The sequence below is a fragment of the Podarcis gaigeae genome (genome assembly GCF_964106915.1).
Source record: "Podarcis gaigeae genome assembly, chromosome: 14".
Classification (NCBI taxonomy): domain Eukaryota; kingdom Metazoa; phylum Chordata; class Lepidosauria; order Squamata; family Lacertidae; genus Podarcis; species Podarcis gaigeae.
In genome coordinates, this window is record NC_139690.1 from 9920838 (window position 1) to 9947915 (window position 27078).

Consider the following 27078-nt stretch of genomic DNA (forward strand, 5'->3'; position numbering starts at 1 on the left):
CATCCATCCAATCTCATGTATGGATGCTACAAGGAGCTGTGTCAGCTCCTACATGAGTCTTGCAGTAGCCTAGAAGCTGTCCCTCCATGGCAGGTCCCACATCTTATTGGGCTTGTAGGGACAGCTGCAGATGAGGGTTGGCCCACCCATATTAGGCAAGGTGAGGAGACCGCATCCACTGGGGCAGCAGATCCTGATACAGATATTTGTTTTCCCCCCCCCCTGCTACTGATGTACATCTTCACACTTCTTCCCTAGCGGCAGGGTGTGTGTGTGTGTGTGTGTGTGTGTGTGTGTGTGTGTGTGTGGCATCATTTTGTGGTTTGCCTCAGGTTCCAAAGCGTCTTGGGCCAGCTCTGCTGGAAATAGAATCTCTTTGGGAACAACATGGTTGGGATTCCTCTTTGCATTCTACCTCAAAGTTTCCTCCACCCCTTTCTCTGTCATATCACACCCCAGCTGTACAGATCCTTCAAAGAACTAGGCTGACAAATCTTCACTCACAGACAAATGAAGTACATAAAAAGTGAGGGGAAAACAAGGCGAGGTGGGAATCTATCTGATCTTCCCTTCACTCCAGCACCACAACCCTGTCCCTCTGACAGAAAGTCAGTGCAAGAGGCACATACACTGATAGCCTTGAGGGCTTGTCTCTTGGAAGGCAACATATCAGCTCTGTTCACCAGGAACGTCTATCTGAGTGCAGTGCTTGGAGCCAGGAAACTGGAGTCGAAGGAGGAATCTGACCCTTTCTGGAGATGACTGGTGATAGATACATGTGCATTGCACTTCTTGTTTTGGGATTTTCATTTCCCCCTCTTCCTTTCAAAGCTTTGATGAATCACTGTGAAATCATCATCTTTCTAACAAACGCTCCCCACCTCACATGCTGCAACCCTCGTACAATATCCCTCCTTGCATAGCATAAATACTGTATTTATTTAATGTGTTCATATCCCTACCTTTTTCTCCAAGGAGCACATGGTTCTCCCTTTCCTCAGTTAACACAACCAACAACACTGTAAGGTAGATTAGGCTTAGAGGCAGTGACTAGCCTTAGGTTACCTATTGAAATTCATAGCCAAACTTGGTCTCTTGGGTCCTAGTTTGACACTAACCACTACACCACACTAGCTTTCCTTGGTTTAGTTTATTTGATTTAGACATCAGACCCAGGGGCGGGGAATTTTTTTCAGCTGAAAGACTGTGTTCTGGGCAGCTTCACAGGGGTGAGCAGAGACGGATGGAGCAATTAATTCATCTTTGTACAACAGGCTAATGTCTACACACACACACACACACACACACACACCCCTTCTATCCTCCGTCTAGACAAGCAAGTATTCAAGATTCCTTTCCAGGTAGACAAAAGCACTCAAGGAAGATGTGATGCAAGGCCAGTGAGTGGTACAACCTGGAAGGAGAGGGTGTATCTGTGCGGAGACAGTGGCCTGAGAAAGGCACCGGCTAGATGTGCTGCAGTACAATCAGCCTCTTGGTTGCAGGTTTTACCTTGTTTCTTGGCTTTTTCCCAAATAGTGCTTTTTTCCCCAGAGACAAGTCGGGTCACCAGTGATCTGATGACCTCAGATGTAAGAGGGAGCAGCTAGTGATGGAACGCCCAAGTGCACAGTCTCCAGTACCCTCAATTCTAAATTACTTTTGAGATGATCCCTTGTGTCATCTGCTTCTTCCTGCAGTGAACTAGCCATCTCATGTTAATTTGGAACTTGATGCATCTTACGCACTATACCTCAGTTGGCATGCAATGTCAAACCATGGTCTGGCATTACATGAGCATGCCTTGTGTCTGAAGAACCCTTGCTCCTCTCACCTGCTATGATTCTGTCCCTGTTTCAGGGTAAACCAGAGTTTCCCATCACACCTGAACTGGTAAACTATGGTTGTGCTTCACATCCAATAGGTGAATTGGGGCCCTTGATTCAGTTATGCTTCTGAACTTTGGCTTGGGGGACAAACCATTGTTTTCTGCTTTGGTGATTGTGAAAAACTCTGGTTTTATTGTGAAGCAGGAAGGAAGGACGCCAGCAGGGAGAGGAAACACACAATCCCAAGGCTTGTTCGTGTAATGCTGAAATATGGCTTGGTATCATATGTGACCTGAGCTAATCATGCAGTATTACTGGGATGTTGGTGGAGAAAATTGGTATTTGGGTACAGTTTCAGTTGTAGCAGAAAACGCCTGCATCTGTGTTCTTAGAAGCTCCGTATCAGGATCAAAATCTATTTGGCAGTTGAAGGCTGTTTCAGGCTATCAAGAAAGACAGAAAGAATCACAAAGGAGGTACCAGAAGGAGAAAAGCCATCTCACAAAATGTTTCCAGGGAAAACAGTCTGCTTGGATTCTCTAGGACTTAAATTACAGCATGGAACTCCAGACAACAGGATTGTGTTGTATATTTTTTAAACTAGCAAAGAAGAACAGGAGCCAGAGCAGGAGCTCATTCTCTTGCGCTGTTAACATCTTCTGAAACAGAATTCCTGAGAATGGAAAATAGATTTACTGCAATGATAAATGAATAAAGCCCCATGGGCAGAATAAATTCCTTAGCAAAGTATTTTCACAGCTGGGAACTGAAACATAGGTATCTCTGCCTATCTTTCCATGGTGGGGATCAGGAGATGGACTACATAATATATAATGGTTTGAAAGACCAGCCTAATCAAGAGAAGGGGAATCAAAAGGGATCCAAAACAGCCAGGAAAATAAATTTATTATCAGTTTAGTACCTTTTATAGGCAATATTCTAAGTTTTAAGCTATAGGATTGCCTGACTGCTTGTGATGAAAATGGCCTGAGTTCATGAGCTTCCTCTGAAACCCAGCCAAACCCCTGATGGGGTTGGCAGAGTGTGGTTAGTCAGCCTTGGCTTTTCAACCAGCTGTTGAACTGGCTGCTAGCATCCATGCCTTAATTGGTTAAAGAGAAGTCCTACCTCCACTGTCGTAGGCAGTTGTTGTTGACATCTGTCTGTCTCAAGAAGCAATGGAGTGCGCCTCCAGGAGTGAAGTCAAACCACTAAGTTAGCAGCACCAAAGTGACCTCCCAGGACGCAAACCTGGGCTTTGTGTGTATGAAGGTCCTGGGCTGTCCAGACAACAAGACCCAACCCCCTCAGCCTCACTGATGTCGTCCAAAGGAAAGTAGACCAATACGTTTGGCACCAGCTTGGCTGCAGGAGGTGCTGGAAGGTGTACAAGGCACCATCCAACCATCTTGGGGACACCACTGGATTTGTGTAGGGTTTGCTCCTTAGCTTTTTCTTCTACTGAATATATCCTGCAAGGCAGTGGAGGTTTGGGATTAGAGGTTTCCTTCTCCTAGATGGGCTGCCTTCCCAGGTCGATCCACCCCTTACTTTCACCCACAGCATGTGCAGAAACATGACCATTTGACCCACGGTTGGTCTTGTCTGCTCAATCCACTTCAGTCTGTCTTCTCCCTAACTCTCTGATGTTTTGAGATCCATTGGCTACCTTCACCTGGTTTAGCCAGCCAGTCAAAGTTGTTTCCTGGAGTGTGGACACTGTTGCATGCTGACAGCTGGGAGCCACAGGTGAGAGCTATATGATAGGTGGGGACCAAAGGTGGAAAAGCTACCCCAGAAGGTAGTCCCCCACCAAAGTTACTACCCCTCCCCTAACACCCCACACACCTCAATGTCATAGACGGTATGCCCCTGAATACCAGTTTGTGAGCATCACAAGCAGGGAGAGTGCTGTTGTCCTCGGATCCTGTTTCTACGCATCCCATGAGTATCTGGTTGGCTACTGGGAGAACAGAATGCTGGACTAGACAGGCCATTGGCCTGATCCAGTAAGTCATTCTTATGTCCTTAAAACCTCCACATAGATCGCTACAACCAAGGATGTTCCACTGAAATATGTAGGCCTCTATGCGTGCCCAGCCCTTTGCATAAGGTAAAAGTAAAGGGACCCCTGACCATTAGGTCCAGTCATGGCCGACTCTAGGGTTGCGGCGCTCATCTCACTTTATTGGCCAAGGGAGCCAGCATACAGCTTCCGGGTCATGTGGTCAGCATGACTAAGCTGCTTCTGGCGAACCAACAGAAACGCCGTTTACCTTCCCGCCGGAGCAGTACCTATTTATCTACTTGCACTTTGACATGCTTTCGAACTGCTAGGTGGGACGGAGCAGGGACCAAGAAATGCGAGCTCACCCCATTGCGGGGATTCGAACCACCGACCTTCTGATTGGCAAGTCCTAGGCTCTGTGGTTTAACCCACAGCACCACCCATGTCCCTTTGCATACCATGGTTTTAATACACTGACATTTTAGGCAACTGTATGAGCCTCTGCTGTCTTGTCTTCCTCGCTTCTCCTTGCTACAACCACTTCTTTGTCTGCACATAAATAGATAGGTTTCCTCACCCTTTCAGCTTCTTTGATCTTGTTCCCTATCTTTCTCATTATCAACAGGAAAGCAAAAGGACGGATTTTAAATAGTTCTGCAGAAGCTCAGGATTGAAACAACAGGGACATAATCTAATTATGATGAGCTTCTTTTCATCCCAGCAGTTTCTTGCCGTCCACAGAACCAACATGTCTGTACTGCAGACACATATTTGTTTGCTTATTAATTCGTCTCTATTCTGTAATGAGGGGAGAGTTATTATAAATTGTTATTAGTAATAGTATTATTTTTAATGCTAATTTACTGATAAGGGAAAAAAGCAAATAAGGTATGCTGCACTGCCATTTATTTTTATCCCACCTTTTCTCCAATTATCTCAAGGAACATATAAGGTCCCCTCTCACTTTATCCTCAGAACACCCCTGTGAGGTAGGTTAGGCTGAGACATTGTGATTGGTCACTCAGTGAGACTTATGGCTGAGAGGGGATTAGAGGAGGCTTCCTCAACCTCGACCCTCCAAATGTTTTTGGCCTACAACTCCCATGATCCCTAGCTAGTGGGACCAGTGGTCAGGGATGATGGGAATTGTAGTCTCAAACATCTGGAGGGCCGAGGTTGAGGAAGCTTGGATTAGAGCCTTGGTATCCCTGGTCATAGTTCAACAGAGTGTTTAACCACTACACTACACTGGCTATTGCCTTCCCAACACTTTATCTAGAGATAATACCTTTGTGCAGCGATATATGTCTGGTTTTGCTTGTAGGTGTGTCTTCCAAAGGAGTCCCCTAGTTACACTGGTCTACATCTAGCTAGACCAGTGAGAGGAAAGGAAGGAAGGGGTGAGGAAGAAGAGTTTGCTCCTTCCCCCTTCTCTCTATTGTTACTTGTGCCAAGCTGGGCTCCTCATCAGCTGCACCAACAGGGACACAACTGCCATTTTGGGCCAGCCCAAGTTGGATATGGGAACGAAGGTGCCCGATTGAAGTCCAAATGGGACAAGGAACACTTTTGTCCAAAAACGGGGCGATCTCATTTTTCTAGGGACGGGTGGCAATCCTTTGCAGGTGTGATGGGAAAAACAAAAAACATTCCTTCCAGTAGCACCTTAAAGACCAACTAAGTTAGTTATTGGTATGAGCTTTCGTGTGCATGCACACTTCTTTTTCGTGTGCATGCACACTTCTTTTTCGTGTGCATGCACACACGAAAGCTCATACCAAGAACTAACTTAGTTGGTCTTTAAGGTGCTACTGGAAGGAATTTTTGTTTTGTTTTGACTATGGCAGACCAACACGGCTACCTATCTGTAACTGTAGGTGTGATGGGAATGACCTTTGTCCAATATCCTGGAAATGCACTGCCTGTCCAAGAAGGCAATAGCGGGTCAGATGGGCGAATAGTCTGACCAGGCATTGGGCAGCTTCCCTCTGCACCTGCGAGCTCACGTATCCACCTGTGATATTTGCTGCAAGAGAGACACAGACTTACTGCAGTCTGGAATGTAAAGAGCTGATCTGCCAATAAATTACTGCTTGACAATTCCTGCTGTGCGCCATGCCGCAGGTGATTGTTCTGCACTAGAATCTGGCTGTGATCCCTCTAGGCCACTTCACACTGATGCCTGCTCTTGACAGCTAGCAATTGTTTCCCTCTGAAATGTCCCAAGTGCACTTTGTGCAGAGCCCGTCATTGTTCACTTCCCCCACCCATGTTGCTGGGAAACTCAAACCTGCCAGCCTTTTCTTACAAAGGACTAGGAGCCCAGGAAGCACAGCTACCTGGTGGGGTGTGTGAGAAGGTGATCCTTAAATATTTGTTGTTGTTTTTTTAAATAATATTTATTAGGAGTTCAAAGATTACAGAAAAAAGTTAAACAAAGCAAAACAATACATAAAAAACAAAAGACACTACTTATCTTAACAAAACAAAAACAGAAACAATTAAAAACACATCCAATATTTCCATATCTTGTATTTCATTTACTTGTTTCATCGACCTCCTCACACCTCCCTTTTTGTATTCTAGTTCAATTAGCTATTTCAGCAAATCCTTTCCATCTTTCTCAGTTTTTGTCCTATATTTTATCTTAACAAAATCTAACCTTACTTTTTCCCCTTTGGCCCATTAACAATCTATTTTTACTTAATTCTTTATAAGATTTCTGCTAAAGCCATACAACTTCATTCCAGCATCCTTCTAACATTCATTAATTTTACAGTGTTTCTGCAAATAGTCTTTAAATTTTTTCCAATCTTCTTCCACCGACTCTTCTCCCTGGTCTCGGATTCTGCCAGTCATTTCCGCCAGTTCCATGTAGTCCATCAACTTCATCTGCCATTAGTGATCCTTAAATCTTTGGATGGGGGGGATCTGTAAACCTCCAGCTGTTATTGGACTCCTACCAATCCCATCAGGCATGGCCAATGGTCAGGGATGATGGGAGCTGTAGTCCAGCAACATCTGGAGGGCCACAGGTCCCCATCCCTGCTTAAAGCAATATATGCACACTTTGGATGGCATTCAATACCGAAAACCAGCCGTTCCTTAATTGGATTGCTGCCTTAGGCTCCTTTGGGAGAAAGGGCAGGAAATAAATTTAATTAATTAAATCAATAAATAACTGCTGTTTCTCACACAGCTGCTCGACTCTAACAGCCCATCTGTACTGTCAGACCACTTTAAACAGTCATGGCTTCCCCCAAATAATTATGGGAACCTTTGTCTGTTAAGGGGAGACACCTAATATCAGACAGCTGCCATTCTCAGAATGCCTGGGAAGAGGGGCTTATTGTTAAACCACACAGATCATTGCAGATCTGCGAGGGGAACAGGGATCTCCCAATAACTTTCCGCATCCCTAGCAAACTACAATTCCCAGGATTCCTTGTGGGAAGCCATGACAGTTTAAAGTGGTAAGATATTGCTTTAAATGTATAGTGCAAATGGCTCCTAATACTGATGTTAAAAGTCAAAGTGGACTTGCTGCTTGTCCACTTGAAGCAGGTCTCCATTCTGAATATCTGACAGAGAGAGCGCAAAACTGAAATTCCTTGAGTAAAACCCACAAATGTGTGAGAAATAGGCAGAGAGTCTCATCCAGGGAAGATGGTGGAGGAGAAAAACCCTGTAACTGCTTGTCAAGCTTCCAGATTACTGACCTCTTAATATCCCCCCCAAAAAAAAACTACCTAAAGTTCCTCAGATATAATAGGAGGTTCCTCCTATATAGGATTTTAGATTATAGGAGGTTCCTTCAGTTCCTCAAAGACTGTAGAAGTCTAGACAGATCAAATGATAGGATATATGCTGGACTAGATAACCCTATGTATTTCTCACAGTGATCTACTAGATTCCCCCAGTAAGCCCACAAGCAGGACATGAGCATAACAGCTTTCTCTGGCTGTCCTTCCCCAGCAGCTGGTATTTGGAGACAGAATGCTAGCTAAAATTCCTTCAAGATTATAGGAGATGAAGTTCATTACTTTTGAGTGTTCTTGCTCTCTTTTCTTTTCTTTCTTTACCCTGAAGGAAAACTGAATCTCTTCCAGACTCTGCCAGTCAGTACGGTAAGGCCAGGTCTATTAAATGACCTTTCACAGCCATTTTTCTTCCATTTGAAGTGTCTTAGGTCTTACACAGAAAGGGGGGTGGGGAGATCTGTTTGGCCACTCCTGGCAAATTGGTGAGTGAGGTAAGAGAGAGTAAAGAGAGAAGAATGCAGGAAGGGGAGTGCCTATGAATATTCACTCACATGGTAACTACCAGGGCAGCAAAGGTGGGGCAGAAGCTGTAACAGAGAAACAGGGCTGTGTTTATTTAAGTCTGCTTGAGTCTATGTGTTCCCTTCAGTGCCTGCTTCCATTCGTTCAGGTTTTATATAGGAATTCAGATATAGGAAACTGCCTTGTATTGAATCAGATGCTTAATCCATCTGGCTCATTGTTGTCTACACCCCCCCCCAAATTTATTGATTTTCCACATAATAAAAAGAAAAAACATAACAAAATATGCAACAAAGACAATAAACTAAACACAAAAGAAAACTGTTACTTCAAATATCTAAATCTCTTAACATTGATAACGGACTTCCTCAAATCCCCTCTATCTGAATTTCATTATATCACCTGTGTAAGTTTTCCAACTTCATATTTTTAATATTAACTCCTTTCATTAACTAACCTCTTCTCCTTTATTATTATTCTAATCCTTAATATTTACTACCACATATTTTTATTCTACCCCTAAGCCTATTTGTTACTTCCAATAAATTTCTATTTATCTTATATTATAATATTTAGCTAAATATTCTTTAAATTTCTTCCAATCCTCTTGTGTCTCCTCCTCTTTCTGGTCGTGGATTCTTCCAGTCAGGTCAGCCAGCTCCAAAAAATCCAACATCTTCATCTGCCAATCGTCTGTTGTTGGTATTTCTTGCAATTTTCAGTTTTTGGCTAATAAAAGTCTTGCAGCTGTAGTGGCATACCGGGGAGCAGGGGAGCTCCCCGGTATTAGAGCTTACTGGGGAGCAGGGGAGTCGCAATGGGTACGCGCCGGAACACTAGGTCCTCAGAACGCTCAATCTGAGTTTTTTGGGGGGTTCCGCGACACTCTCGCGGTCACCCCAATCTTCAAAGCACTGGGCTCTTTCATCCGAAAGAGCTCTCATCCGCCATTCATCATGCGGCCAACCGGAAGTTTAATTGTTGTCTACACTGACTAGCAGTGCCACTCCAGCATTTTGGACACGGTCACTTCCACAGTCCGCCTCTACCTGGAGATGCTGAAGATTGCACCTGGGATCATAGAATCATAGAATCATAGAGTTGGAAGAGACAACAAGGGCCATCGAGTCCAACCCCCTGCCAAGCAGGAAACACCATCTGCTGGTTGAAAGATTGGATTTTATTGGAGAACACTGATGTCCTGGATCTGGAAGGGTTTGACAATGCGTTTGGGTGGCATGCATATTTGTGGTATGACAAGGTCAAAGTGCACAAACTGTTTAAAAACCATATTGTCAGAAGAGCAATTTGGAGGGTCTGGATAAAATACAAAGACTTATTGGAGAGTAAAACTCCGAGGTGGCTCTCACCGGTGGAGGCCAAGGCACGTAAGAGACCTAACATGGAGGCCCATTGGCCTAAATATTGGGAAATAATTGAAAAAACTGGAGACAATTGGAGGTTGCTAAGTTTGGAGAAATTGAAAACTAAGGTACGAGATTGGTTGCACTATGCGCAAATTCAAGAGGTATTTAAAATAGATAAAAAAGTTGGATTCCAGGTGGAAAAATCGAAATTAGAGACTGAATTGTTAGAACCAAAAAGTAAACTACTTTCGAGAATGTATAACTTGCTGCTTAAGTGGAATACACAGGATGAGACAGTCAAATCCGCTATGATAAAATGGGCTCAGGATGTGGGGCATAACATTATGTTTGCAGACTGGGAAAGGTTATGGAACACCGGTTTGAAATTCACGGCATGTACTGCCTTGAAGGAAAATATTATGAAAATGGTATACCGGTGGTACATGACCCCAGTCAAGTTAGCCAAGATATATCATCTGTCTGACAACAAATGTTGGAAATGTGGAGAGGCGGAAGGGACATTTTTCCATCTCTGGTGGACCTGCCCGAAAGTGAAGGCCTTCTGGGAAATGATCCATAATGAACTAAAAAAGGTATTGAGATTTACCTTACCTAAAAAAACAGAGGCCTTCCTTCTGGGCATGGTGGACCAGAGAGTGCTTAAGAAGGACAGAACCTTTTTTATGTATGCTACCACAGCAGCAAGGATCCTGATTGCAAAATACTGGAAGATACAAGATTTACCCACGCTGGAGGAATGGCAATCGCAGTTGATGGACTATATGGAACTGGCTGAAATGACTGGCAGAATCCGAGACGCGGGAGAAGAAACAACTGAGGAGGATTGGGAAAAGTTTAAGGACTATTTGAAAAAACACTATAAGTTGTATGAATGTTAAAAAAAAAAAAATGCACCTTTCAGGAAATTCTAGCTTCAGCAAATGTAAGTTATTGGAATGAAAATTAAGACACAAGAATTCAGAGGTAAAATAATGAAATAACTTTATTGTGTTTAATATAAAACATATAAGAATCGAGCGACAGTAAAATTGAAAATAGGGAACATGATAAAATGGAAGTTACAATAAGTTTTGAAATAAGTTAACAAATTGCTGATGTTTTATAAGACAGAGAACGCAGGGTTCGGAGGATGTGAGGAAGTCCTATAGAATAGAAGGAAAAAGATTATGGAAACTCGTTACCTATACCCTATCTTCTTATAACCACTCTTTATTCTTTTTTCTGTATTTCTAAAAAGCAATAAAAATATTTAAAAAAAAAAAAAAAAACAAGCAGGAAACACCATCAGAGCACTCCTGACATATGGTTGTCAAGCCTCTGCTTAAAGACCTCCAAAGAAGGAGACTCCACCACACTCCTTGGCAGCAAATTCCACTATCGAACAGCTCTTACTGTCAGGAAGTTCTTCCTAATGTTCAGGTGGAATCTTCTTTCTTGTAGTTTGGATCCATTGCTCCGTGTCCGCTTCTCTGGAGCAGCAGAAAACAACCTTTCTCCCTCCTCTATGTGACATCCTTTTATATATTTGAACATGGCTATTATATCACCCCTTAACCTCCTCTTCTCCAGGCTAAACATGCCCAGCTCCCTTAGCCGTTTCTCATAAGGCATCGTTTCCAGGCCTTTGATCATTTTGGTTGCCCTCCTCTGGACACGTTCCAGTTTGTCAGTGTCCTTCCTGAACTGTGGTTCCCAGAACTGGACACAGTACTCCAGGTGAGGTCTGACCAGAGCAGAATACAGTGGCAGTATTACTTCCCTTGACCTAGATGCTATACTCCTATTGATGCAGCTGAGAATTGCATTGGCTTTTTTAGCTGCCGCGTCACACTGTTGGCTCATGTCAAGTTTGTGGTCAACCAAGACTCCTAGATCCTTCAGCCTGCATAGCTCTACCAATGAGCCATAGCCCCATAGATTGCATTTCGGCAACCCATTTCACAGCTTCCACGCACCCAGTGCAGTGGACTAGTTGCTACACACCCTTTCACCCCTTTGTCCTCATTCCACGCAAGCAAGGGTCACTATCAGAGTTCAAGGACACATTCAAGCTTGGCAACAAACAAACAGAAACACTACTTAAGCTTCAGGTTATGAAATGAGGCGTGTGCTGGGCAAAAGGGGAGGATGTGGTATGGGGTAAAGTCCTGAGGGCCAGTTAAGATGCATGGAGGGCTACATTTGGCCCCTGAAGTTCCATACTCCTGGCTTGAGGGCGTTATGGAAATTTCAAATGGTGGCTCCCAGACCCAGCACTAAAAGAAAACGAGTTGTACCCAAACACTTTGTTTCAATAAAGGTCCAGAAAGTCTAGCTTAATACAATGGTGAAAAACTATTCAGAGCTACCATTTTATATTTAATACTATCTGCTTGCTCACCGCGTTATCCAACAGGTCTTTCAGCACTTTTATAGAATGCTACCTACTTGTTTGCCACCTGATCCAATAGTCTATTATATAATTAGGAGTTAATTTCTAGTGTTGAAGGACTATTAACGGAGTGGCAACTGCAGCTCTCCAGAACATTAGCATGATTTGACCCAGATCTTGTGAACGTATCCCAGAATTGCAGGTGTCACTTTGGAAAAGTTAGAGAGGCTTATTCTATCTTTTGTCCCCACCCCACCAGCAGAATAAATGATTGAACAACCCTACAGGAAATGTGAGACTGGACCCTTCCATTTTATAATACTAGACTGTATGAAGATGCTTGAAGCAAAAGCACTAACTCAAGTTCAACAAATGTATATTACAATACTGAAAACAAAAACATTTTTTTTTAAAAAAGGATGAAACAGATTTTTAGGATCTTGAACATACCCTTTTCTCTGCCTGCTAAGTGCAGTCATAGAAAGTGTACCTCTTTGGCCATAGGCCAGCTGCCACCGAGTGCATCTCAGTTCTGCAAATTGTCTGTATCCTTATGGTTTTCATTGCTGCTAATGGTGTACAAATTGCAAAAGAATCGGTTTCATTCCAAGCTGCAGCTGGCATTATGAAAAGGCTTTTGGTTTTTGCAGGGAGGCCCAATGAGGGTGCAGTCTTACTTACCTGGGAGTAAGTCCCATTCAACTCAGTGAGACTTACACCTGCATTTACAGGATTGTGCTGTTAAGTCCTAAAGAGAAAATATACTATTGGTTGTGTATATTGTAGAAACCAAAACTGCACTGCTTGATGCTTTGACTGCCAGCCTGGTTTGGAACATCCAAAACAGGCCTGGGGAGGCTTTGACTCAAACAGCTGCAACAAGCCAAGAGAGCCTATTTTGTGGAACTAGACATATTCTGAATAGCTCTCCCAACAGCTGTGAATGAGATAATGTACTGCAACCTGAAGCCAAGCCAAGCCAGGCCTAATCTGCAGAAGTCTGATGAAGTTCTTGAAAGGCAATAAATCTTCCCTGGTTACAAAGATGCATGTGGCTGTGGGTCAGACGGCCTGCGCTATTCCCCTCACAGGCGTAAGCAGTTTTATTTATTGCATAACTGGACAGAACAATCTAATCAGCAATCAGTCTTGTAAATCATGACACAGTGTGGAGATGGTGGGCTCTCAGCTAGGAACTGCTTACAGCTGAGTAAGGAAAGCAGATCATTCCTTTGCTGCCTCCCTTTTCTTCCTTCTCTCCCCAATTCCAGTGCCAAGTCTAGAGCAGAGAGCATAAACGCAATGAGCAGCGCAAGTTGCAGTGTAACATGACATACCTATTCTGCAGTCACCACAAGATTACCCTCTGCTCCTTCTAGGGGAAGAGAGGACATCTCTCTTGTCAAGCTTCCATTTAATAGGGTGTGTGCTGAAGAAGGTTGTAGTAATTGGTAATTATAGTTATATGTTGTCTCCAGTTATTATATGTTGGAATTACGACTCCACCCTTTAGTTTGCTACTGCGTCAGTATCATTTTCACTAAACAATAAATAATCAATAAACAGCTCCCTGTTCTGGGCCTACAATGTGTGTAACCTTGCCTAATATTAATTAATCAGTGGTGACTAGAAAAACCTGATTGTGTTGGCTTATGGGGAAATTGAGAAAATTTAATCCAGAAACAGAAGAAGGGCATCAATATGTAGAAAGACTAGGCCCTGCAATCACTCCTTCTAACAGTGAACTCTGATGGTGAGTGTCAACAGGACTGGACCCAAAACAAAACACAGGAACATAAGAAGATGCCTTGAAGATGCCTGTTTAGGGAAGTTTTTTTTAATGTTTAATGCTGTATTGTGCTTTTAATATTTGGTTGGAAGCCGCCAGAGTGGCTAAGGAAACCCAGCCAGATGTGTGGGGTATAAATAATAAATTGTTGTTGTAGTACTGGGGGCAGACCATTGGTCAACCATTTCAGGACTCTTGGCATTGTCTGGCTCTCCAGGGTTTCAGCCAGGAGTCTCTATCAGAGATGCCAGGGACTGTAACAGCCTGGGACCTTTTGCAAGTAAGATAGATGCTGTACACTTGAGGTACCCTTCCCCTGAGATATGAGGGCTGCTGAGAAACAAGAGTGGGGAGTGATAGCATGCTCAGTAGAACCCTGATGTTTGCAGAAGTACAACACAACTTTGAAAACACACACAGGGGTTAAATAAAAGCCTAAGGTGGACTGAGTATGGAGGATTGAGCAAGGAGGAGTGTAGCCATGAAATTGCTTGTTGTTGTCAGGGAAAGAAAGGAGGAGGGGTGGAATGTTCTGCTTGAACTCCTTACAAAGGTTATGATGCCCAGAAGAAGAGCATTTCTGGCTAAAGAGGCACTCCTGTAAGGGTGTGAAGGTACTCTGCAGCTTATTGGAGCAGGTGCCACTTCTGAGTCACTTCCAATAAAATATGGTTAGACTAAGGCTTGCTCTACACACAGTAAAGAGTAACTGAGCTGTGGACTGCAACTGAAGAACGTTGTGTCCCCTTACTTCAAAAGCCCCTGCCTGTGGAAAACTAGCTTCCAAGTTCAGAGTTATTCAGGCCTTCACCATATACTCAAGGTCAACAGCTATCCTTTGGGTTAATCCCAAAGAATGATCTCTTCCTTGTTTCACAGTCAGGATAATAATTAGAGTATACTGTATTGTTATTAGGATAGTTGCAACACTGGGCTGATTAATTGATTAGATTGGCTGAAAAAGCTTTTAATCAGCTAAAAAGGTGCTCCCAATTCATTGAGCACTAGGGATGCAGTGAAGTCCTAAGCCACTCCTATCTTCACTGTGTCTTATTCTTTATAGCAAGTGGGCTTTAGGGCTACAAACGAGGATTCTCCTTCATATAGTTCAGGGGTGGGGAGCCTGTGGCTCTCCTGATGTTAGAATCACATAATTGTAAAGTTGGAAAGGACCATCTAGCTTGCAATGCAGGCATCATTTGCCCAACAGCGTTCATGAACTCGAGACTCTGAGATTAAGAGTCTCAGGCTCTACCAGCTCCTGAGACTCCTGGTTTTCAGGTGTAAAAATGGCGTCAGGGAAAACCTGGATGCATGGTGGTGATCTGAAAAATTATGGGGTCTTCCTTAAAAAAAGCTCAACAACTTTGCAGGCGTCAGGAATTTCACTTGTTGAGATATGGCAACTGCCGCCACCACACCACAACGTGTGTAATCTCTGATCACCGGCCATGCCTTCTGCAGCAGAGGGGATTTGTAGTCCAGCAACACCTGGAGGGTCGCGGGCAGCCCTCCTTGATCCAGTCCGCCTCGCCAGCTAAGGCTGCACAGCCGATGCACGCTTACTCGAGAGTAACCAGCCTTGCACTCAGCAGGGGCAAACTCTGAGCGCCCTTGCCTTGAACTGGTTTTTGTGTGTGTGTGTGTGTGTTTTGCAAAACTGGATAATTCCAAATTAAGGGGCTCGCGCAGCCCGCTAGAAACTCGCTTTGTAGCCTTCTGGAGTTGCGGATCATCCCCCCTCCCCCCTCCCCCTTCCTCTTCCTCGCGCAGCAACTTTTCCTTCCGGAGGGTTGTCACCCCTTCCCTTTCATCCGCGCTCCGGGTTTTCCTTCGGTTCCCAGGAGGAGCGGCGCATAAAAGCGAGCCCTTCTCCCGGCTTTTCCTTCCCGCTCCTGACTCCTGCCTCCGCGTTTTCCCGCCACCCTCAGATCCGGGGCTTGAGCTCAGCGATACTCAGCGCCCCTCAGCTGCCCCCTCCCTTTCTGGCGGCGGCGGCGGCGGCGGCGGCGGCCGCGCTGAGGGAGGGCCGAGCGGAGCCGAGAGCCGGGACTGCGGCGCGCCAGACCTCCCCTTTCCTCGCTTCTCCTCAGGCGGCCATGGCGGCGGGGCCGGGCCCTTAAGGCGACGGCGAGGTAGTAGCGCGGCTCCATGGAGGAAGCGGCTGAGGGGCGCGCCCGGCACCGGCCGGAACCCGAGGGTGAGTCTGAGGAGAGAAAGAGACGGGGGGGGGGGAGAGGGGAGGGAGGCAGGGAAACGGCAGAGGCTCGTGCGCGGGGCCGGGGAGCGGGCGAGCGGGCGCGCTGGGGCTGGGCTGCTCATGGCGGCGCCACACCAGGCCCCGGGCCTCCTTCCACGCTTCTTGTCAGGCCGGAGGAGCCGGAGTCGGTGAGGAGATTATGCCTCCCCCCCGAAAACACACACAAACGGGATAATAAGATCCCTTCTTCAATCCAAGTGGATCGCGACCTCCTCGCTCGCCCTCCCCTTGAGGACCTGCAGGAGGGGGAGGGGGAGCCTTTCTCCCCGCCTCTTCCATGATGGGCGCCTGTGCGTGTGCGCGCGCGTGTAATGGTGGTGGTCTCTACCTGCTTCTCCACTTTCCTTGCTCCCCCCCCCTCGGTCCTCCGTGCACCCCTCCTCTCTCGCCCTCCCCCCCCCCAAACACAACACATTTGGAGTCTCGAGACCAGGTAACAGTTCCCAGAGTGGGGGGGGGGAGGGGGAGGGGTGCTAAGTCTGTTGCATCAGCAACAACAAAAGGAGCCTTGTGGCACCTTGGAAATGTGGTGGTGGCGGACGGCTTCCTTTCGGGCTCTACGGCGGACGGGTTCGCGTGGAGTTGCCGCCGCCCGCGCACTCGCTCGCACAAAAGCGGGGCTTGTGCTCCCGAGCACATGGGGTTCGTCGGGGGGCAGCCCCGTGTCAGCTAGGCGTAGGGTGGCCCGAGAGAGAGATGAATGGACCTGCACTGAATGTGCGGGCACCTAAAGTCCGACAGCATGCAGGTCCAGATGAGGGGTTAACACAGTTACCGTGAACGCATGCATGCACACATGTATGTGGGCATCCTTGCGGTGCATCTGGAAACTTAACAGATGGGTTGCTTAGACTCCAATGTACACAATGGTCTGGAATTGCGTGTGACCTGGTTTCCTTCATGCTGAATGTGGAGCCTTTTGTGCACAGAGGGCATGGCCAGGGTCACCATGAAATGTCACTGGAGGCTACCAGGATTAGCAAACTGGTATGAGTAGTCATACATTTGATTAGAGGCAGGTTACATGTTTGTGTACGTGTGTGCCATGAATCCTTATCGTTTGGGGGTGTTTCACAGTAACCTCCAGTTTCCTTGGGAGCATCAGGGTCTGCTTTTGCATTATATTCAGAGTAGATTTATGCGAACAGCCCTTGGGTGTGTGTGGGTGTTGCCTGTACAACTGTTGTGAGCTCTGCACCTTGATGGGACTTCTCAGAGCTTCTGCTGTTGTAGGGGCAGTGTGAAGCAACCTCGCAAGCTGGTCCCAAACACTTCTGAGGTGTGTACTTGGGGTCTGTTGTGCTGTCAACTGGCAACTGATGACTCATCTTGAGCATATAATTGAAAAGCATTGTCAACAGATAGAAATTTCTTATGGTATTTTACATGTGATTGGGCATAGATTCAGAGAAGTTGCCATTTGGTAGTACAGTCATCAGTCCAAAATCAGCTTCAGGTAGTTATTTCAAGTCCAAAATCAGCTTCAGGTAGTTATTTCAAGGTATGTTTGGTATTATAGGTTCTTGTGTGTGTTTCCATATAGACATCTGTTCTTGAGGAAGTAAAGCTGCTTCCATTTTCTGTTTACTACTGGGTGTTATCAAGATGCCCTACTTAGCCTGAGAGATAAACCCAACTTTGCCTGACATACCTGTGGGATGTGTGCAGTGCAAGTGATGTTCTTGCAAACTTCTTGCCTAGAAGAAATTGAGTGGTTGGCTGTAGGCTGGTCGCTCCAGTAGTAAAACCATGCAGCTACTTTCAATATTTATTAGAATGGTACAAAATCACAGATGGTGTTCTGAATGAGTTGTCTTACTGTGTAATGTACAGGTTGGTTGTGTTTCTGAACAGTGATGCATTGAGAACATGGTTTTCAAACCTGTTTTATCCCTGCAGTGTTTCTAGATGTCCTTGCTGCTTCTGTGCCTGAATTATGCCTGTCTCTAGAGTGCGAAATGACAGCTCCTCATTGGTGCCCTGGATGGGAAGAAGTGAAGGCTGCTTAAAGACTGCTTTAGGAGGAAATGAGTGGGCAGGTTGAAATGGCCTGTTAAAATGAATCCAGGATAGTATGTGTCTGATCCCTGCTGGGTGCTTAAATTTTTCTGCCTACATTTGTGATTTATACTTCTTGAGATGGCTATTTGACTGGTACATAAGAACACTGTCAAGGTTTCCTTCTTCTATAACTATAGCCATCGCTGTGTAAAAATGGTTATTTGATGTATACCCTTCACTATTTTGTGGGCTCAGCACAAAATCCTTCTAGGACTGCATGAGTTGTGAACCCCTGCAAGAGGTTAATAATCTTTAGATTATGCTGTAACCATAACACATAGTAAAATAGGAGCCATGATTATTTCCCAAACCACTGTTCTCAAGTTTGAATTTGTAAAGTAGGTGGTTGTGGTGCTAGTAGCTAAATTATTATGTTGCCCTTCTGAGTGGTGTGACAGTAATGTGGTTCTTAACAACTATAATGCATGACATCAGTGATAGACTTAGTTCAATATCCTAATTCTGCAATCCTAAACTCTTGCTAGTGAATAAACCAAATTAAAGAAAGTGCAATTTCTGAGTAAGCAGGCATAGATTTATACTGTAAACTTAATCGATGACTTTGCTCATTCTAATGCTGTAGCATTCTGCAATTCTTTGGTATCATTTGGACTTAAAGGGCAGATCATGATCAAGGTTTGGTGTGAATCCTAGTGAATGCAGTGCTGCCACCTTCATTGTAAAAATCAATCACTTAAACTATTTTACAGCTAGTGGTTGTTCGGGGGGCGGGGAAACATTCCTTGTTAAAAGGTTTGCTTTGAAAGCTAGTGTTCTAATTAGATAATTCATATTAACATATTTTAAGCATGTTAAATATTTGTGACCTACACTTTTGCTTTGTGTTTACCCACTTTATTGTTAATAGTCTGTTTGTCCCCTTGCCTGAAGTTAAGGTCAGACTCTAGCATTTCTAGGATTGTGTTGAAAATCTTACTAAAAAGGAAAATCTATATTACATTAACTATTTTCTAATCATTTGGTTTAGAAGCAGATTTCAAGGGTTATGTATTGGTGTCAATAGTTCATTAATGTTACCTAATATTTTGTTTGAATTCTTAGAAGTTAAGAATGAATGAAAATCTTGTCTATGTGGCTGTGTGACATTTTTTCAGATTTGGCAGTTGAAAAGAATCTTAGAGATACTTTGTTTCAAGATGTAACGAATTTTGTAGCTTTGTTTCTTGCAATGTCTCCATTGTCCAAAATGAGAAATTGCAGACCTTGGATGTCTAATGGCCCTGCTGATTTTCTGGCAGGCTTCCATTTTCTAATAAATATGAAGAGAGCTGTATCTTGTTTCCCCCCCCCAAAAAACAAAACCTTTAGTTAGCTCTTGATTATTCTTCTTGGCAATCTAAACTCTCTGTGGTTTTCTTCATTAAGATTGTTTCATGCTGAAAAGGATGTTCATATTTTCTAATTTTTTTATGCTTCTACTATTACTGGTATTGGCTGCATTCAGACAATCTTGACTTAATAAGCTGAGATATGAAATGATGCTTTTGGCTGTGCACATAAGCCAGGATGTAAAGCCAATTTAAATCCATGTTTTAATATCCTAGCTTATTCCAAAACTGTTAGTTTCCTGGTTCAGACAAAATGGGAACTATAGTTAACGGAAGGCTTCCTGGTTTGTTTGCTGACTTGCACAAAGGGTTGTAGTGTGTAACCAAAATATCTTTCATGTCTCTGTTCACTAAGCAAAGAAATTATCATCCAAACATGACCATTATTTTAGATTTTCTATCGCTTTTGGTAAGGATTGCTAATGCTCATAATCCATGAACACTACATCTTTATGGTAAAATGCAATGTGATCTGATGCATCACTACCTTTCCAAATCCAGGTAAGGAGGCACTGGGCTTTGGGAAGAAGGTGCAAGGCTCTGACAGGGTCCTAGAGTTCTCCTTCCCAAGATCTAGTGCTTTCTCAGCTTTGGAAAGGAGATGGGAAGGATCTAAGACCCTTCCTGATCCTCGTGCCTCCTTCTCAAAGCCTGGTGCCTTGCTTACCCAGCTGTGAGAATGCAGCGCACATTTCCATGTCAAAATTACTCTTGTAGCCCTCTTGGTATGAAACGTTGGACCACCCTGTGATGGATCATCATAGAATTTTCAGGTTTGAAGGAACCCAAAGGGCATCTAGTCCAATTCCCTGCAAAGCCGGAATCGCAACTAACAAATCTCTGACAGATAGTCATCCAATCTTCTTGTTAATCTGAAACTGTAAGGTTGCCTTTTATCCTGTATTTGACTATTTTTACCACAATGATGTGCTTATACTTAGGGAAGTTGCAACCCACTTTATGCCAATCTGAAAGTTGTTTATAAGTACAGTCCATGTTGAATCAATTATACAAGGAATTTGATTCATATTCATGAGGATTTTAGTTCTAACATAATTTCTCTAATGGTTGTGGAGGTGACATTTCAAAGCACATGGGTAGTGGTAAATTCTCAAATGTTCAGGGGGACCGGTACTGCTACCTTTTCTTTCATATGTCTGATCATAGCATCATACTTCTCTCCAAATATTTCAGAATCTTGTGGACCTCTTCAAAATAAAATGTGAAAGATAAGCAACATGGTGCAGAATAAGCAAATTCTGATAAAATGCTGTATTTAACTTGCAGTGTTAAATGCAGTGTTAAATAGTGTGTAATTTCAGGGTGGCAGAGTGACAACTAGAAGTTCCACCAATAGTAGTTTTGGACAGGCACGCATAAGATGGCAACTGAATAGGTGGTTGTTTGCTCTGTCTTAGTAAGCACTAAGAAGTTTCCAACTGGTGCTGACACTAAAAATGAAATTGGTGCCCAAGCCCAATACTTTGGGTTATTGTTGGGCACTGTAAGCTAATTTGCTTGTATCTATTGAATCAATACCCTGCTATCCTGCTCTTCAATAATTTCAAAGCGAGTAATCACAAAGATAAACACAGTATAATTAAGAACCACAGAAATGCAGCAATAAAGCATTTCCATCATGGTTGCATGAGAGTGGGCTTTTTCAATGGTGGTTCCCCACTTGTTCTCCTCAGGGTGGATTGCCTTGTGCCATCCTTACCTATTTTCCCCCAGACCTTTGGCCCTTAATTTGAAGAGTTTTAAGTACTTACGGATTCTTTTAGTGGGGCTGGATCTGTAATATTTGTATTGATGTGCTTTTAGGTTTTTATTGATGGTTTGTTTGAACTGGTTTGATTGTTTACACTGTGTTTGTAAGTCACCTTGAGTTGCATGTAAGGAAAGTATTCTATCTATCTATCTATCTATCTATCTCCTTAGACATCCTGGACAAATAGAGGTTGTCTTTAGGTGGTAGAAATCCATTAAAGTGAGTTTCAGGAGACTAATCCATGGCACGGCGCCACAACCAAGGATTACTCTTTCCAGCAATCACCTGCTTTGGAGGCACCCTCTGAAGGACCTCTAAATATGAACTTGGTGTACAGATAGGTTCATATAGCTGTACATGATTTGGTAGATGCTTGCAAACTTTGAAGTGTACCCTGTATTTCTTAGTGGTAAATGGTTCACTGTTGGGATTATATTACAGTTTGCTTCAGGGCAAACATTCACCAGGAAGTTATGCTGAAATATTTCTATATTTCTTTTCACCTTGTTCAGCTGTCTTAAATCACTAGATCAAAGTTGGGGAATTGTATCCATCCAGTGGGTCACATTCCAAAATCCTCCACCCCTTGCAAGTCACAATTGATAGGTGAACAGGTCCACCCAGCTGTCAATCACCTAACAACATAATGACATCAGGTTACTGACACTTGTTAAAGTTCAAAGGAAAATGCTGTAACCAATGATCAGCTAAGTGGTGGTTACCACAATCATATTTGAAGATGTGATTTCAATGCCAGCCATCTGATTGGCACTAGGAATACATCTTCTAAGAGACTTGCTCTGGAGAGAAAAAATGCTCCATTTAAAAACTGCATGTTTTTCCTTCTGCAGAAAAATCATCTAGTGCTTTGAACCCAAACCACTTCCTCCATCCCCTTTGACTGCACTAGTGAGTTCTTGACAGGAAAGCCTCTAGTGCAGGGGTCGGCAAGGTTTACCTTGTCTGGGCCAGTTCACTCCAGTGGAGATTCCTTTGTGGGCCAGATCGTGTGTGTGTGTGTGTGAGAGAGAGAGCATGTGCAGCCGCGTTTTCTGGCGTCTGCGTCTGCGCAGACACAATTTCTGGAGTCTGCATCTGCTCAGATGCGATTTTTGGTCTCTGAGCATGCACAGACGCGATTTTTGGCATCATGGAAGTCAGTCCCTGCGCCGGTTTAGTGCAGTGCACGGGGACTCACCGAGCAGGCGGCTCGGGGGCAATGGCGGAGGAAGAGGAGTGTGTGGGGAGCGCACTGGATCCCTGTGGGGTGCCCCCTGCCCGTGCTGTGTGCCATGCCCCCCGCAGGTGGCACCCCATGCCCACAGGACGCATGCCAGCCCTGCCCCTGTCTGCTCTCCGCCCCCCGGTGCCAGAGCATGAAGTTCCACCACTCCTTGGGGGTCGGTTAAACAACCCCCATGGGCTGCTTGTGGCTCATGTGCCTTAGGTTGCCTACCCTTGCTCTAGTGCAGGAAATTCCAGGGAGGCTCTATGTCAGAGCTGATCAGCTGATTGGCACTGAAGGGCAACCCTGCTTGCTAAGGAACAATCAGGAGCTCCTGATTTTTTCCTTTCTAGCCATGTCTATACCTGCCCACAGCTGACATCACAGATGATGTCACGGATGGGGCAAGTGGGGTGTGGTTTGTGGGAAAACTGTCTTGTGGGCCAAATTGGGATCTGTGGTGGGCCTAATTAGGCCTGCAGACTAGAGGTTCCCCACCACCTCTTCTGTGTATAATCAGTAATAGGGTCAACGTCTTGGTTAGTTACTTAGTGTAATGGGCCCGGGTCTTGTTTGGAGTGCTTTCTCTCGATTTGAAAGAAACATAATTCAAACAAGCCTTCTGTCTCTGCTGCTGGAGCTCTTGTAAATATAGCATGCTTATGATTTTAAGTGAGCTGCTGCAGGAAAGAGTTATGAAAAGAACATTTCTTTTAAGGTGTCTGGCTGGCTTTATGAAAGGCTTCAAGCTGATCACGTGGTTGCTGGCTCATTGAAAGGGTGGGAGACCCTTCTGTGACCTTTGCAGAAGCAGGTTAGTTTTAACTTGGATCAGTTGCTTGTACATGTTAAAGAACAACAGAAGCTTACTGAAGAGCAGTCCTCAGTGCTTATTCAACGGGGAGGTGGGGCAGGAGGCCTGGGCTGGAGCCAGGTGATTGCTGGGTACAATGGAGGCTGCTTTTGTTTGTTTGAAATCTTTTGGTGCACTGTAAGACATTGCTCCTTTTGTGCTATTCTCTCCATGTGCATTCCCACTTCTGAGAAAGATTTAGCATATCTTTGGAGACTCACTGAAGGATCCGGACAGATATTTTGAAGCCATTGAACTTGGAATATATGCATAAGAGCTTATTCTCTCAAAAGTGCTGGAAGACAGACTGTTCTCCTACACTTCACTCTTCTGTATAATGTACAATGAATGATTGGCTTAAAAAAATTATAAACAATATAAGCAGCTGTTTGCCAAGATTTGCTAAAGAATTTTCTGTTCCTTAAAGTCTTTGCTCAAGTGTTGCTTTGGTGTAAGCTGCATATAGAAGAATTATATTCTCCAACAAACCACTTCAGCTGCAAATCCTAATAGACAGTTACTATGCTGTGATCATGGGACGCAGGTGGCGCTGTGGGTTAAACCGATCAGAAGGTTGGTGGTTCGAATCCCCACGATGGGGTGAGCTTCCGTTTCTCGGTCCCTGCTCCTGCCAACCTAGCAGTTCGAATGCACGCAGTGCAAGTAGATAAATAGGTACTGCTCTGGCGGGAAGGTAAACGGTGTTTCTGTGCACTGCTCTGGTTCGCCAGAAGCGGCTTAGTTGTGCTGGCCACATAACCCAGAAGCTGTACATCAACTCCCTCGGCCGGTAAAGCGAGATGAGCGCCACAACCCCAGAGTCGTCTGCGACTGGACCTAATGGTCAGGGGTCCCTTTACCGTTAACCTTTATGCTGTAATCAGACCAAACACCTCACTCATGAAATATGCTATTTAGTTCAAAAAAGAAAGAAGGAAATAAGTTATAGCTGCACTGTTGAGGTTCTGGGGCCATTATTAAATACCTTGATCAGCAACACAGAGAGCACTTTTCAGAGGCTTTTGAACTGTGTCCTAGAACTTGCTGATAAGGTTCCAGGTGGAAATACTTGGAAGGGCATGGACTGGTAGAATTAAACAAAGCACCAGCCTAGCCACCAGGCACAACCTTGCAGCAGTTGAAATCTGTGCCCAGGGTGCTTTATGCTTCCACAGCAATGTGCACACCCTTTCTGCTGCTTCTTGTATTTTCAGGTTCTGGATGTATCTCCCTTCTCGCATGAGAAGCAAACCATCTCTGCAGTCAGTGTGGACTTGTAGTAGGAAATACTACTGGGTTTCAGGGCAATGTTTGTTCTGAGTAGCACTGCCTGCTTGCCAAGGCTTTGCCCATGAAACTCTAAAAGGAGTAGATTGAGAGCAGTTGCATGAAGGGAAGGAGTTCACAGAAATTTCGGCAGACCAAGGCAGTTAAAAGACTTTGTTAACTTTGTGGGTTGAATATTAGCTTTTCTTGTTTTTGAGGCATTTGATAGATGTACAAAACAGCCTCTGTCACTTCAACAGCTTTGAAAAGTTAAAAACATATATATCAAAATTAGGCAGAGGAGGAAAGAGCTCTAAGCTTCAGATGGAAGCACAATGTATGTGATGTTAACGCCCCCTCTCTTTATATATTTTAAAAAGTTATCATAAATAATAGCTCTTCAAAACTGGCCATACTCTGTACATTTTTCACATTTAAACACCTTTCAATCCCACCTTTTGTAACTATCTGATAAATCACTTGGTTCTATGGAAGTGACCAGCTAAAATGTACTCCAATGTGGAAATTCATATTTCTCTTTCAGAATAAATTATAACTATTGAAAAAACAGGTTTATTTCCTATGAGTACATGTTTAATTTCTGCAATAATGTTCGTAAACACATACATCTCAGAGTTCATACACACACACAGACATACACACACACATATACATATACATATATACACACACATATACATAATCTCAGAGTTCATAAACTTTTGGCTTGGATGAGAAAAAAAGGAGGCTAGTTGAGTAGATACATGGGAATAAAAGCTATGGGAAAATGCAGGAAGTGATGCTGTTCACTCACATGCTGTCCCTAGGCACTGGAGACAATACTTTTAATGTGAGTCGTTCATTGCATATATATGAAACTATGACAGTTGTGTTTGACGTTTTACTTAATATTAAATTAACTTACTGATAGTTAGAACTTCATTCGTGTAAGATGATTAAACGATACAGGTGGGGCTCCCTGCAGTTACGTTTTGGTAGTGGTCTGGTGCACACACCCCAGTAAGCCATTGTCTAAACTCTAAAACAAAGTATGACTTTACTGTAAGTGCACCAGTCATTCTAAACATTCTTCCAAAGAGCAGGTACTTAACACTGGATTCGGTGTAACATATTCTGTGTCTGGACATGGTTGATCAGGCAGAATTGTTCTTTGTGCCTTAGTGCAGTGGGACATGTGCACACATGTTGACATGTGTACCATTCTTTTAAGATGGTAGGATCCATGTAGATATGGTAGGGAAGATTAGTGACTCTATTTGCCTGCAGGTAGTGTAGAGGAAATGAAGTGTATCCTGTGAATAGGAACTGAAGCCTCTCAAAGCAAAGTTTACCATACTTCCTATGTGGAGATGTTTATATAATGCTTCTTAAGTTCCTGGTTGTAAAGCTTCTGTGTAGTTTTTGAAAACAAATTAATGCCACAGATGTTACAGCTGCTGTCCACATCTGATTAAAGCTTCTTCTTTTTTGTGGCTTGAAATGGGGTATTGGTGGTAAAAGGCCATCTTTGTCCCTTTTAAACCTATTGGAATGTCATGGTTATTACAAAAATCTTTAAAATAATTATTATTTCAAAAAGTCATAAATGTATTTGTGTTGCCTGTTGAAAAACACAGCACAGCTGAATTTTATGTTTACTTCGAGGAAGCAGTATAACAATTCTCAAAGTGTTGCCTTTCTCTGGGAAATGTTTTGATTTGCTGAAAGAGGGACAAAGCACTAACTTTTGTTGCAATACTTAACTTGAAGGAAAAGTGACTCATGTTACCCTCTGAACATGAAGGGTATGTGCTTTTTTCTGTCACTGAGAGAAACTGCATACCTTGGTTTTACAACAGCCCTGTTTAAGAACTAGTCGGTTTACGAACTCCACAAAACCGGAAGTAGTGTCCCGGTTTGTAAATTTTGCCACAGTCTAAGAACGGAATCTGAATGGTGGAAGGGCACCGGTGGCAGGAGGCCTCATTAGGGAAAGTGCGCCTCGGTTTAAGAACGGACTTCCAGAATGGATTACATTAGTAAACGGAGGTACCACTGTATTGAAAAAGTAATGTGTGGAGCAACCATCTGGCATCCTAAGCCATTGGAAAGAGCAGGACCTGGTCAACCACAGCTCTGTGAGCTGCTGAATCCAGATAAGAGGCTTGTTTCAACACTAGTGCAGGGCAGACCTACTGCTCTGGGGTGACAGTGTAATATGAACCTTTTTATCCCAGCAGAAGAAATATTGCAAGTGCAGGTAAGCATTCTGCCACATGCAAAGCCCCATCTAGCTCCAGCATGCCTTGCTTAATTAGTTATTGAACGCTTGGAACTAAGGCCATTAGCCCATAAAGCAAAAGCCCATCATGTTTAGAATCTGAGATATATATATTGTCTCCAGTGGAGGCAGCAAGGCTTCCAGAGCTGCCTATTCATAGTTTCACTGGGGAGGCCCTTAGTCCAGTCTGTCTCCTGCCCAAATGCACTGGGGGCCAGGAAGGAAAGAACAAGCCATGCAGCAGACAGCACCCAGTGACCTTTTTGAGGAGCCAGGCCATGAGGTTAGGGTAGAAGTCATTCCCTGGGCATTCTAGGCCATTGTTCTGCATATGCCCCCCCCCC

General features: G+C 44.1%; 1 protein-coding gene and 1 long non-coding RNA gene across 5 annotated transcripts in view; both read left to right on the forward strand.

The window, feature by feature from the left end:
* The window catches only part of LOC310831800, a 389087-nt gene that overhangs the window by 121248 nt on the left and 240761 nt on the right, over nt 1–27078 (forward strand). The gene's annotated exons all lie outside the window — the stretch shown is intronic.
* Nucleotides 15489–27078, forward strand: part of ZNF609 (zinc finger protein 609) — a 112886-nt gene continuing 101296 nt past the window's right edge. The window contains exon 1 of one of the 4 annotated variants that reach the window (XM_083712443.1): nt 15489–15868. The gene's annotated coding sequence lies outside the window, so the exon portion shown is untranslated. Of the gene's footprint in view, nt 15869–15894; nt 16057–27078 lie in introns of those variants that run through there. The other 3 variants (XM_083712441.1, XM_083712444.1, XM_083712442.1) reach the window with 3 other exon arrangements.